This window comes from Leptodactylus fuscus, chromosome 2, assembly GCF_031893055.1.
Source record: "Leptodactylus fuscus isolate aLepFus1 chromosome 2, aLepFus1.hap2, whole genome shotgun sequence".
Lineage (NCBI taxonomy): Eukaryota > Metazoa > Chordata > Amphibia > Anura > Leptodactylidae > Leptodactylus > Leptodactylus fuscus.
The window spans coordinates 205,489,609-205,504,370 of NC_134266.1; the positions used below are offsets into that span (position 1 = coordinate 205,489,609).

Here is a 14,762-nt window from a genome sequence, read left to right on the forward strand (position 1 = left end):
TGCCATGGATCAAGTAGGCGGCAAGGCCTCAGACCTGTCCACCAGCCCATCACAGCTAACACAACCGAAGCCTCTGAATTTTCGGGCTAGCTATGCTTCTCCTTTATGCACCCCAAGCTGGCCGTTTTGGCATAAATACAGCAGGTGGTCTCTCATACCAAGTCACAGGAGGCAGCACCCCCTATTGGATACACAATATACCTGATTTGAACCCCTCCATTCTACCTTCTACAAGTTTCCCACCCCTGCCATACATATTAGCAGGTAAATGGGAAAAGGACACAGGTAAATAGCGGCCTGTGCACATGTTTGACACTTACACCCAGCACTTTCTCGACACATATGGCTAATGGAAACAGTAAACACAGTGGCAGCTTAACTTTGACAAATAATGTTTGCTTCAGCCATTAAATGTTGAGCCATTTTCTATAAAAAGCATGCAGGTAGGGCTGTTTTCTAAGGATGATCTTTACCATTCGTCTATTAAACCTTTACAAGATTATGCTTCTTCCTTTAGAGTCTGCACTTATACACATGACTGTAAGGTTATAGGAACAAGTAATGGCTTCAACTATTAAAGTGCCTTGTCATCAGCAAAACCCATTACTGCCATTCACCCAGAAAAGCCCTACCATATAATGAAAGTGTACTATGATAAAGCTTCACAGATACCTAGAAGACAGTAGACTGTGCAGGCCTTTACCAATAAGTTTAATGGGTTCACCTGTCAAGTTAAGCAGACACACGCGCTCGTGTAGCAGCAGTTTTGTGTCTCTTACAAGCAATAAAGCTCATTGTGTGAAAAATCCCCCATCCCCACTATGCAATCACTGCAATGCTGTGTTAAAGTGCAAGTAAACCGTCAAACAACTTGTGAATGCCTGGTCACATTTGTATCATTAATACATTTTGTAATATAGTTTATTAACATCACTTTATTTATTTGGACGCAGGAGTCAGAGCCAGTAACTTTTTTCTGACTTCAAATCCACAATCTCCAATAACTATTATACTGATTGTATTAACATGGATTTCAGGTAGTAATACACTAGTCACTCATTCCTTAAAGGGGTTGTCCCATCACAAGGATCCTATCTATACTGCTAGTTTATGTGGATTTAAGACTTTTCCTAAATGTATTGCTTTATCAAAACTGCTTTGTTTGGCCGCTATCTTAATTTATTCACTTCATTGTTTACACTCGTTTCTATGACCCTTGGGATTATTTGCTCATTTGTCAAGTGATGTAGCTGCCTGCCCTCAGATGGGGAGGGAGGGGCTAGGAGCAGCTCTGAGCTGTTTGTGTCTGATAAGTAGCGGATCTTCTCAGATAGGAGAGGTGAGAACTCCGGGATTTCTGAGCTCTTATCAGTCAGTATAATTGAATTTGGCTGATAAGGGCTGAGATAGGGAGTCCATTACCTCTGTATGTAATGCAAACTGACTCAAACCCAGCTCTGCTACATCAGCTTCACACTGTGGTAATTCATTTACAACCAATCCCATGCAAGTGAAACCCCGCCCACCTATGTGCCGAGAGAAGCAGGAAGTGAAGAGAGCACAACAGCCTGCAGGTTAGTGAACAAGCGTCATGGGAATACCCCTTTAATGAAGTAGGCACAAGGCCACTTGTTCGTCATTTTCCTTGGGGGCGTCTATTATTTAAAACGCTTCTACTGGTGCAATGCAACCTACTCTACACCCACATGGGAAAGCCCTCTACTCAACATACCCCTTACTGTAGCAGAGGAAGAGAGGGGTACGGGTAAGCGGCTTAAGCACAGGTTGTTTTATGCCTTGTTCTTTAACAAATGAGTCATTTGCAACACAATATATATTTTTTGCAGTTCTCCCCCCCCCCTACACACATAGATATTTATGTTGCATGACACCTTTGACATTATATCCAACTGAGGAGGAATAATGAAGATTGTCAGGGCCAATGCAGCCCCAAATGAATGAGTGTGACCAGCTGAGTGGCATAGCTAGCAGACGCTGGGAGGCAATTTCAGGGCAGAATTTTGGGCTTATTTGAGGCAGATTTTGATGTGATTGATCTGTCCCCAATCATCTGGGGCTGTTCAACAAGTGAAATCCATAGAGGAAAAACGACACTTTGTTTCAGCCTTCTATCACATGGAGCCAGAAAATGAAAAACAATGTGAGTCGGAAGTTTACTTCAATTCTTCTGCCTGAATGGACCCTTATTGTTGGAACATTCACTGCTTCTGTACACTTGTATTAAGTTGCCGTCTGTCTCTAAGCGATGTCATGCTCATTGTAGCCCACAGTTTTGCTCTTAAAACGAAAGATATGTTGTGCTTGTTGACTGAGAGCCTTCCTTTTAAGTAGTTTAGGTAAAAGTTTACACAGTAGATACTGAAGATCTTTAGTCACACTCCTTGACAAAAAAAAAAATAATGCACCAAAGAGTTGTTAGGATTAACCAAAATGTTATCAGTGTTTATGTAGTGATAATATACGTATGCAAGAGAAGTTTATTGGGTAAACTGTACAACTGATAGGAGGCTCCAGCTTGGATATGAGATATGGTTGGGCAAGGAGGCATACCGGTTACATATGGTATCCTGTGGTATATTTGCCCGCATATGTTGCAGTTAGGTCTGTAGAATTTTTGTGGTTGCTGAACCAGGCTGGTGCCACAAATGCTCGAGATAAGATACAGTTGCAACCGAAGAGAGAGCAAGGAACCGTTGCAGTCTGGAAGACATTCATGGGAAAGCCTTGCACTGTAAGGACAAGCATTATACCTCTGCTAAAAATAGAAGCCCTACCATGAGAGGCAACACATATGGCTGCAGGCTATCCTGTACACATCGCTGAGCTGTTAGTGTCCCTCATATCACTACTAGGGAGGACTTCTGTATGCATCAGCTCCGCAGATCACCACATGAGCAGTAGAGGCATGGTGTCACCCCACAGCAGCGGCTAGAATGAAGCGCTCACCACGAGGCTTCCATATTCAAACTCATATGTCGTTCCAAACAGAGCCTGGATTCATTACTAAAGATATGGTTTCATTCCATAGCAGTCTAGATATCTAATTCATGACTACACTGCAAATGACAGCGATGAATGCTGACCAGCAATGGCAGAACACGTAAAGGGTGCTGTGACCACGAAATTCATTCTGCTAAGTGTCTAGAAATGGTCAGGGTAGAGACAGGGGTGTATGTAATGAAAACCTGTGGAAAGTGCTAGCGCTTGTCAACCTGTAGGCAGCATGCTATAAATCACAAAGAGCTGAGAACATTGATACATGCATTTGCGGGTATAGATTCAGTATAAATTGTCATTTATCTATGGAAATCTCTATTCTTCCTATGTTGAAAAGTTAAGGAGGTGATCCGATCAGTGGCTGACAGCTATCTCTGTATGCCTAGTCAGAGAGGGCAGACTGGCAATCACTGATAGGACCGTCTACTTGACTTCTTAACATAGGAAGAGCAGAGATTTCAATGGACGAATGACAAGTCATACAGAATCTATGCCCAAAAACCTAAACATTAGAGATGAGCGAACAGTAAAATGTTCAATATTCGTTTCGAGTAGCCGCTCAATATTCGACTACTCGAATCGAATATCGAATGCTATTATAGTCTATGGGGGGAAAATGCTCGTTTCAGGGGTAGGCAACATTCGATCAAATTATACTTACCAAGTCCACGAGTGAGGGTCGGGCTGGATCCTCCGAGAAGTCTTCTCCGTGCAGCGTCCCCGCGGCGTCTTCCGGCTCTGAATTCACTCTGCCAGGCATCGGGCCTGGGCAGAGCCGACTGCACATGCCCGCACTACATGAAAATGGCCGCTTACAGTCAAAGCGGCCATTTTCTTGTAGCGCGGGCATGCGCAGTTGGCTCTGCCCAGGCCCGATGCCTGGCAGAGTGAATTCAGAGCCAGAAGACGCCGCGGGGAAGCTGCACGGAGAAGACTTCTAAAGGTAGGAGAAGAACCAGCGTTGATTGGCCGACTGTATAGCATTCGGCCAATCAATGCTGGTTCTGCATCGAATTTTTCCATTCGAATAGCGAGTGGTACTCGATCGAGTACGAGTATTTCGAATACTGTAGTATTCGATCGAATACCTACTCGATCGAATACTACTCGCTCATCTCTACTAAACATTAATGTGCTAAGCTGATTCTGCTCCATAACACTGCTGCTTCCAGACTAGAGAGCTGTTTTGATGTGCTATATTCCCTTGAAGGAAAAACAGATATCCACTCAAAAATAACCATCTTATGCTATGTCCACACTAGCATTCAGGTCCGCATGGGGACCCAAAAGATGGAGACCCTGTCCGCTTAAAAAGCAGTTATAGGTGGAAACCCGTAAACCCCATAGACTATAACGGGGTCTGGAGGGTTTTCGCCATTTTTAAACTGAAACTGGCAAATTCCGCCGATATTAAATGGATTCTGGTGTTTCAATTGGAGACTCTGGGGTGGGGTGTCGTGTGCGCTGTTTTGTACCTTTGCATTTATTGATATTCTATGCAGTATTTATTTTCTATACTTGTATTTTACATGAATAAATTGTTCTATAAAAACTAGGTATTCTGATTTCTTCCTATATGTATTTTTGTTTTCAGGTTACGGCTACTGCAGCATGTTCCCACAGACTTGAATGGGACACTTGGGTAGTTGACCGCTCAGTAAGGCATGGTTCACATCTGCGTTCAGTATTCCGTTCAAGGAGTTCTCTTGGGGACACCCGAATGGAACACTGAACGCTTTAAACAGCGGTTAGCAGAGAAACCACACAGACTCCAAAGACTATAATGGGGTCCATGTTTTCCACACAAATCAAGCGGAGAGAAAAGTTGTGCTAGCGGTACTTTTTTTAAATGTAGATTGTGAGCCCTATACATTTTTTTCCCTATCAGTATGTCTTTGTAGAATGGGAGGAAATCCACGCAAACACGGGGAGAACATAGAAACTCCTTGCAGATGTTGTTCCTGGCCGGATTCGAACCCAGGACTCCAGCGCTGCAAGGCTGTAGTGCTAACCACTGAGCTACCGTGTTGCCCCTGCTTGCAGTACTTTCTCTTGCTATCACTTGTGTGGACACCATAAAGAAAACACATGTACCCCGTTATAGCCTTTTGGGATCGTGTGCTTTCTTAGCAGTTTTTTTTTTTTTAGCGGTCTCCCTGAATGGTATACCAAATGCAGGTGTGAACCAGGCCCGAGAAGATGCAACGCGTACTCTACAATTCAGCTGTCATTTGAAGCCAAATCAGATGGCACTTTACATTGTGTTGTACAATGCACCGAAATATTTTAATACAGTATGCTTGGAGTCTTTCTGCATAGAGAGTGGCAAGGTTTTTATCTTTTGGCAGGGACTGCAGTACTTAAAGGGCATTACAATAATTACATAACATTAGCAAAACTTAGAGACGTAAAAATTCTAATTCTTCCCGATAAAGGTTTGCCTCTCCGTCTAAAGTTTACTTACAGATCCTACAAAACTAGTGATTCCCTTTTAATTATTTTGCTCACGTTAATTGGAAAATATAGCTACAACCGTTTACATTCCTAATTTACCTGAACATGGGGGAACAAATCCCTTCCGTGACTTTGCCTGCTCATGTAAATTGGCCACAGTTTTGGCATCCTCTCAGTGCAAATTAAATTGTCTGTCTAAACCCATGTACATCATTTGCCCTTGTGTAAATTAATGAGATGGACTATTCGAGGATTAAAAACACACTTAAAATATAACAGTAAATATGCAGCGACAATACAGACCCGGCAAAGCAATTAGTCAAAGAAAATTATAATGGATGGAAACCTCTAATGCATTAAACAAAACATGTTTACAGCTGCTCTGTTACCGCCAAACAAATAGGCTTGTCTCATATTATAGCTGGTAAAAGACTGTGAAAGGGAAGTCTAGGAAAAGGAGAGCGAGCTGTTCCGCTGATGAAAATGAAAGACTGATATTTATCATTCAGGAAAAAAAAATGAAGTTTTTGCGACAGTAAAGTGATGTAATAGCAGAAACCTGCATAAGCAAAACAGATCAAAATGCACATTATGAATTACACAAGTGCCTGACTATTTATAATATACTGTATTAGAGAAATTAGGCTAAATTCACTATTAGCTATTGCTCTGGCCAGTCATAGGATCAGAACTACGGACTGAAAAACCCATATAACAACGGATGTAGACAGAGCACAATCTGTCTGTCATCATTCACTGTAAATACTAATGACAAGATGGAAGTTTTCTTCCATCCTGTTTGATATGGTTTTAGATGGAAGATCGTACCTGCAAGACAATCTTTATAAACAGAAAAGCTAGAAAAAGCATTCATTATGGGTTTTTTTACATTACAGTGAATAATGACAGATGTAGATAACGTGCTCTGTCTACATCCATCAATATCTTAGTTTTTGACTTGCTGCTCTCATCCTATGAGAGCAATGGACTGAGCTAATTAAGCTAATGAGGGTTTTTACCATAGCCACTGTGAGGAAGGTAGCCCAGTAGCAGCAATGGTGCAGACCCAACCAGTCAGAGACATAAAATCTGGTGCAAATAGGTTTATTTAGTAAAAACAGCAAAATAAACAAACCTTCACGTTAGTCACAAAAATAAGCAAAATAAAATACAGCCTTAACTTCAGGCAAAATAATGTCAAATCAAAATCCTGCTCGTCCGAGCTTTAACTAATACAGATTGAGGCTAACTGCATGTATGGCTTACTTCTGACCATACGATCAAACGAAACAACAAGTCCCAGTTTGGTCTCACCAAGCTCTCCAGGACAGACCCCAGCACCTCCACTCACTCCCAGGATCTGCCCTGAAGTGCAGGCTCTGCAGTCTTTTATGGGCCAGTAAAGAGCCTAGGTCTACATAGGTCAGGAATATGGGAGATACATATTGTGACTCCAGCACTCTGGCTGTCACCTTTACACACCACATGGAAATATATGCACCCAATAAAATTAAAGTCTCTAAATGCCAAATACCACTCTCTACACAGGTGTCAGATGGCGAGTTTACTGGAATTTTACTACATTGATAGAAGTTAAAGAATACTTGAAAATGATGCCTCATATTATTTGGTTGCTAAAAGACTAGTAAAAATTTCCATGTCAACTAATAAAAATAAAGGAAGTGAGTAAGTGAGAAGCTAAAGCCTCAGAGTAGCCCTTGTCTAAAACTGTAAGGATAAATTAATTCTCCTAAGAATAACATCATTTCTCATTCACATTGGACTGAGTCACAAAAGTCTTTCCAAGCTGGTGCAACATGATGTCCACCCTCTTGCGTCCTCCTGTCACTGACTTCTATTGTACAAAAATCAGCCTGGATCCGGTTTCCAAACATAATAGATATAAAGAGCTTGCATCATTATTATAACCTGTTTAATTGTAAATTTGCCCCCCAAAAATTATGGTTTAACTGATGAAAGTGCATGGAGAACAGTGTACATTTCAAAGTCAACCATAAATCTATACTGAATATACGTATATTAACCTTTAATTACATATCAATATCATTGTGAACATAGGCCTCGTCAACAAGATATCCATAGAAAGTAATGGCCTCCAAATCCGATTCATATAATGGGGTTTTCTGATCCAATTAACATTACATGTAATTACTGCTGCAATAATCGTGACCAGATTGGAAACCGTTCACTGGGTGAGATCACGGTAATTTCCTTGGATTATGGTGGAAAAAGTATGTAAATCCAGCCTAAATCCAACAATAAACCTAATCTCTATAAACATGCACATTTTATAGCTCTATCAAAATTGGCATTAATAGTAATTATGCCGTTGTATACAATGCACAGTAGAAATACAGCTACAGGACTGTGTACAGCTGTGAAATGAATTTTTTACTGTAGAAAAGCAAGGAGGTAAAATTGAACAGTTGAGTTCCCAGAATTGCAATCACGGCACACACCATAATCACGGCACAGAACGCATAATAAAAATAAACACTAAAGTAAAAGCACCGAAGAGAAATAAAAAAGATAAGTGTAATCTGCTTGTAAGAAATTAAATTAGCTACTGAAAAAGCAAGGATTCTGATCAAGGAAATAAAAATAGCTAAATGGAATAAACCGGACGAAACAGGACATGGTCATGATTAAAGCCTGATTTTTGCTTTTCTGTAGGATCACACAAACATGTTTCCCAGCAAAATAATTGGCAGAATAAAAATACATATAAAAGGTCAACAAAACAATCCCAATCAGAGAACTCGTAGATTTCCAGGCATGTTTAGAAAGCTCTTTTTATTGGAATTTCACTGCTGTTGTACATACTGTAAATAAGGAAGCCATTTGTGTTTGTGCCATGTTCCCTGATGAGTAATGTGCTTCATATACTATTAATGGGCCACTCACCAATGGCCAACCTGCTAAATAAAGGATGCTGAATGCACCAAGGCTAACTGCTAAAATACTATTCTGTATGAGCAAGAGTATGGACAAGAAGAAGGAAAGTTTGCTGCTTATTAGACATTAAAAGGTCCTTGTGTGTGTACATAACAAGTATTATTAATAATAATGATAATCATAATTTTAATAATGAGCTGGGAAAGGGGGGAGGGGAGGGGGGGATTTGTTTAAAAAATACTCAGCTGTCAACAGTGCTTCGGGGTCTCCCTGCGTGGTCCGATCCTAGTATTTCGGTGTTTTCTTCTGGTGGAAGTCCCTGATGCACGTGACCACTGAGGTCAATCAATGGCCGAAAGAAATGGACCCGGGGCATCACAGTACAGCCGGGAATTCTGTTCTTAGGCTAAACTGTAGGGGGGAGCAGGCTTTTCCAAGAGCAATGTCAATTCCTGCCTAGAGGTATCATGTATGTAGAGGATTGCCGGGTGCATGGGTTAATGCTGAAGCTGGGAGGTAGAATCATCCTCCTCCTGAGTAGTGGCACTTCCGCACATAGTAGAAAGCCTGTTTTATAAGGAGTTTTTAGGAATGCATTCTAGATCTCCTGATGAACCTTTCCCCTTCCCCATATCATATCTGAAAATAGTATAAGAGTGGTTCACAAGGAATGATAGTGATTTTGGCATCTGTTGGACAAAACCTTTAGCTCAGTAGGGTCGTACCTACACTCCCACAGTTCATAATTTAAAAAGTGCATAATCTGAAAAAAAAAATTGTTATACAGCAGATATTGGTAAAGATGAGCAGTTGCTGGTCCTCACTCATTTACCCTTCATAAAATATAGAAAAATGTGTACTAGTAATATCAGAAACTCTTCAAAGTCCACCTGCCCTGTTCCATCTTCTTTTCTATCAACTGGTCCGCAAGTCACTTACCCATCTCAGAAAGAACCAAGCACAGTTCACACTCAGTAATACGTTTTTCATACCACTATTTATCAGATAGGACTGGGCGATTATCACTTAAATCAAAATTGCAAGTAATAGGGCATTTTATCTTGATTACGATTATTGACAATTATTTAGGCCTTCCCACTGATTGATGGGCGAATCTCGAGAGACTCATCCCGCGAGGTTCGCCTGGCTGTTTTTAATGTTTGATGACTTCCCCTGGGCCTTTGTTAATTATACTCTGGGTTCTGAAGAGACCTCAGAGTATAATATTGGTAGTTTCAGTTCGGACTGAATACTACAGGTGTTGTAATGACCAAACTGAAAAACTGACATGAACAAAATCATGTTGGCTATACTGGTTATCGTTTGATTCCAGTTACTTTTCAATTAAATTGCCAAGACCCAAAAATCAGGCATATAGCCTGTGTCGATAACGTGGCCTGTAGGAGGTTGTCCAATTGATACTTTCCCACCCTCCTTAGAAATATCCAAAAAAAAAAAAAAAAAACCCCTTGACAGGCATTGGACCTTCTAAAAGGCACTTTAGTTATAGGTCGGTATTGGTGAACCTATGGCATGCGTGCCAGAGTGGGCACTTAGAGCCCTCTCTGTTGGCATACATATCGTCGCCACCATTCAGGTTTCCTGATCGTTCATTAATGGAGAGCTTCTTTCAGCTGTATGTGCAAATGCACATACAGCTGAAAAACGTCAGTGTAGGCCACAGCTTACACTGTCAGCAGAGTGTGACCTCTGTCCTGATGCAGGCATGATGATGTATTTCATCAACGCATGCAGTGATAGAAGAAGGAGAAAGCTATTTACCTGTTCTGCCTGGGAGTGCTGGTAAGTAGCATATTATACTGTGTGGGGGCCCGCTCTGGAGTAACATAATACTGTGTGGAGGCCCACTGTGGAGCATGTAACACTGTGTAGGGGCCCACTGTGGGGCATATAATATTGTGTGGAGGCCCACTGTGGAGAACCATTTGCTCCACTTTTGATAATATGGTATGTCAAGCAGGTTATGTTGTATCAAATGCTAGGGAGACCTAGCTACCTCCTACTTCGTGATAGGACACAATCGCTCTACTGAAGAAAAGCACTTCACATTTTGATTTATTTATCTTTAATCTAGAGATTAGAAATCTGAAAAATAGCGGAGAACCCCTGCAAGTCCTCATGTAGAAAATCCATAAACAGTGAAAAATCATCCATGCGCACTCTTAATCTGAGGATTTCCTGAAATATCCTTTTTCTATCTATCAGGGGCCCTAAATAGAGGTAGAAAGAGTGGGCACCCCTGGTGCATTCTCTTGTGCAATAGAAAGAAGGTGGATAAGAAGCAATCTATTATTTGTTTAAAGGGATCCTATCACTCAGACATGATTTTTTTCTAAGTACCACATCGGAGTAGCCTTAAGAAAGGATATTCGTCTCCTACCTTTCGTCGTCTCCAATACTGTGCAAGCGGCCATTTTCTCGTGGCCTGTGGGCATGCGCAGTCTGCTCTGCCAAGGCCCGAGGTCTAGAAGTAAGAAGACGCCGCCGGAAGAAGAGGCTGAAGATGACGCTGCTGAAGAAGAGGAGGCGCTGCAAGGAGTTTGTATGTTCTCCCCGTGTTTGCATGGATTTCCATCCCATTTTCCAAAAAAGACATACTGATAGGGAAAAAAATGTACATTGTGAGCTCTATGTGGGGCTCACAATCTACATAAAAAAAAAAAAAAAAAAAAAGAAGGAGAGGAGGCGGCGCTGGAGGGAGTTCTCTCGTAGCATTGGGGACCCCCCCAGTGCTGCGAGAGCTCATTAGCATACCGACAAGAACCGGGACTGTAGGCAAACAGTGGCGCGGAGAAGACGACGAAAGGTAGGAGACGAATAGCCTTTCTTAAGGCTATTCTGACGTGGTACTTAGAAAAAATCATGGCTGAGTGATAGGATCCCTTTAAGTATTGTAAGCCGATGGCTGGTCAGGTAACGGAGGGGGTGTACATTTCACCCAGACTACTAAGGTGGGTGAGATGAGAAAACTCCAGAAAGAATGTTTATCAGCAGATAACTATTGTCTGCTGAGGATTGTTTCAGAGTTCCGGTTACTGGGCTGGATTTTTAGGAATGGCGGGTAGGTGGGAAGTGGGACCTGTCATTCCACCCCCTCCAGTCCACACTTTGGGGATGTTCTGGAAGCAACTCAGCTGCAGAGTCTGCTCATCAAGGGAGGCTTAAGAAGCCAGCTCCAGCAGCAACACTTTGGCGGAACTTGGCTGGAGAGCCAAAGAAAGAGGTCATATTTTGGAGCTGTGTCCTGAATGATTCTACTGGCTTTTGGATTTCTGTTATTCTAGGTGAGGTAACCTATTCTATTAGTTAGAGCCTAGCCGGGCAGGTATTTATTTTTGTATTGTTTCCTTTAGTTGCTGCACTGCCTTTTTGAGTGAAAATAAAACTCTACCTTTGTTTTGGACTAAAGAAGCTGGACTTGTGTGTCTATGCCACCCCACCTAGCAACCCCAGACCCTGACAGTATATTCTAAAAGAGTGTCTAATATCCATAATGCCCATTACCTGTCCTGACCACCACCATTTGACATTATCTAAAGCTTTTTCAGCAACAAGATGAGCACAGTGAATGGGACAGTGGGGAAGTACTGCTAAAAGTAGCTTAATACTGAAGTACAAAAATACCGAACTGTTTGTTCCTTCAAAGTACGGAATTTGTACATAAGATTAAATGCATTGTGCAACACTGGCATGTATATATGTTTGATGCATATAATGTCCCCTATGAGGCTATAAAAGGCTCCGGAGAACATTCACACTTTAAGAGTAGCTATTATTAAAAGTAAAACAACCCTCCTGTGTTCACGACAGTTACTGGCAGAGCTGACCTGGGTCTACAAGGACTCTGCAAGTCTACCATGATGGGTGTCATGAGGCGGTTAGGTTATTGCAACGTCCAACGGAGGCAAGAGCACTGGTGCTTTGTCTATTCAATACACAGAGCTCAGAGTACTATGGAGTCTGCATAAATGAATACCTCTAAAGCTACTGTCTATATTGCTGGAGCGCCTCCTCACTGCGGAAAACGGAGGATTGACAAATTAAATACCTAAAATCACTTTATTAAAGAGTTCACAATGAAACATTTCAAATCATTTTTTTTAAAAACATGTATCTTTGAAGGGGTTTTGGCATAAAATATTTAACAATTATTCACAGGATAGGTACTTGCTGGGACCACCACTGATTTCAATGGGTTACTGGGAATAGGAATACTATTGTTCTCTTTACCTACAGATTGCACAGTAAAGTGTTCTGGAGGTTACTGCAGCCATTCATTGAAAACAGGACTGACAGAAACAGTGAAGGACAATGCTCCAGTGGAGAGATGATAAATGTATTGCATGGAATAACTCTTTCAGAATTAGATTTTATTGAAATGTTATGATATATATCTATATATATTGATACAAAATAAGGGTGAGGGAATTATGCAATGACAGAGAGCAAGGACGAGATGTCAGACCCGACACTCCTTTAATATTTATCATCTATCCTGAGAATAATAATAATTTTATGTATATATGTAGCATCAATATATTCCACAGAATTTCACAAATCATAGGGTTTATACACAGACAAAATGATATATTACAGAGTAATAAGTTGCTTATCAATTTACACAATTGGATTAATAGTCCTGCTCACAAAAGCTTACAATCTATTAGGTAGAAGGGGTAACACAAGATTGCATACCGTATTTGGCTTTGTTCCACTGTATATTTACAGTGAGGAAATTAAAAATTGCCTAACGTACCATGATATTTTTTGCGTCAACGTACATTTTTCAAGCATATGATGTACATATAAAGCTTTCTGACATAACTGATTCAGGAAATCTATACCAGCAAAGAGCCGGCAAAGATTTCTGTTTAGGCACATGAACCCCAGAAAATGAGCCTGGGTTATGATGAGACATACTACACCCCCTGCTTCCTGTACATAGATCATTTCTGATGAAGGTCCAACGACCGAAACGTTAATTTGATCTATTGTTTTCCTTTTTGCCTATTGCTACATGTCCATGGCACAACGATTGTGTAATTTATGTAAATAAACTTACCATACCCTTGGCAAAACCAGTGTGTGCAGCAGCATTTTTACATTATTTGCTGTTGGATCGAAGGATCCTTTCTACTAGCACCACGCTATATATTATCCCTGAGTGTGTGGCAATATTGCTATCTATTTATCTTGGGTTATGATGAGGCATGCACTTATTCATAAATTCAGGAACTGGTGCTTTCGGTGGAATGCGCCAGTTTTTATAATTCATTCTCAGTATGCTTTTGTGGATCCATCGTGCGGTAAGACGAGCCTTGATGGTTTGAAAGGGAACATTCAAGTCAATATCAGTGTTAATTTGATGGCCTTTATCCAAAGCTTGTGCTTGAGGAACAGTTCTTGGGAAACCATCTAGCAACCAGTTATGTTCACCACAGTTATTTAGTTCTTGTATGATTAGTCGTGTGATGACATAGTCTGGAACTAGCTGACCTTGTCTATGTAAGATTTTGTGTGCCAGTATACCAATTTCGGTCTTCTTCTGGATGTTCAGCCTAAACAAGTCGCCACTGGACAAGTGCTTGAGGGTGAAGTGCTTCACAATCCTGTCCGATATAGTCCTCTTCCCTGAGAACCCATGATCACCACTCGGAACAGCATACGAGCCACCATCGTGCCGATAATATTGGGTTGCAGCTCCACAGATCAGTCTTAAAAGTTAACAATAGTTCCCAAACCCAGTGGCCTGTGCGATCTGCCTGCAGAGCCTGTGCAGTCAATAATATATTGACTTGAATGTTCCCTTTCAAACCATCAAGGATCGTCTTACTGCACGATAGATCCACCCTGGTAGTGGAAGAGTCTAGAACTCAGTATGCTTTTGTGTTTATGTAAATTTCCCTCTGCCTATTTGCATAAAGTTCTGCAGTAGTAGTCTCAGAGATTTACATTCAGAAAAATGGCGTCCAACAAAGTCTACAAGCCATAATTATAATAATTAAAAAAAACAAACACACACAACCCCACCCCCCTAACAAAAAAAACCCAAAACAAAACAATGAGACACACATGCATGATACGGGTGCAGCAGCACAAAGGACTCGCTTTATATCAAGCACCATATTAGAATGGTGTTAATGTCCAATAACACCTTGCAGGTATTAAAAAAAAATCAATTTACAGCAAGTATGATTAAACTGTGGAAGTTATCCCATAACTAATGTATTTAGAAGATTGTTAGTCATCAATGCTAGTTACAGCCTGCTAGTGCTCAACTACACTTTCCAATAGGAACCCTAAAAATTCTGACTAGGGTAACTCAGTATGCCATTCTTCATAACCCCCCCACC

General features: G+C 41.1%; 1 protein-coding gene across 1 annotated transcript in view; it reads right to left on the bottom strand.

Annotated features, from left to right (window-relative positions):
* TDRD3 (tudor domain containing 3) overlaps window positions 1-14,762 on the bottom strand; it is a 224,731-nt gene that overhangs the window by 71,097 nt on the left and 138,872 nt on the right. The window lies entirely within an intron of this gene.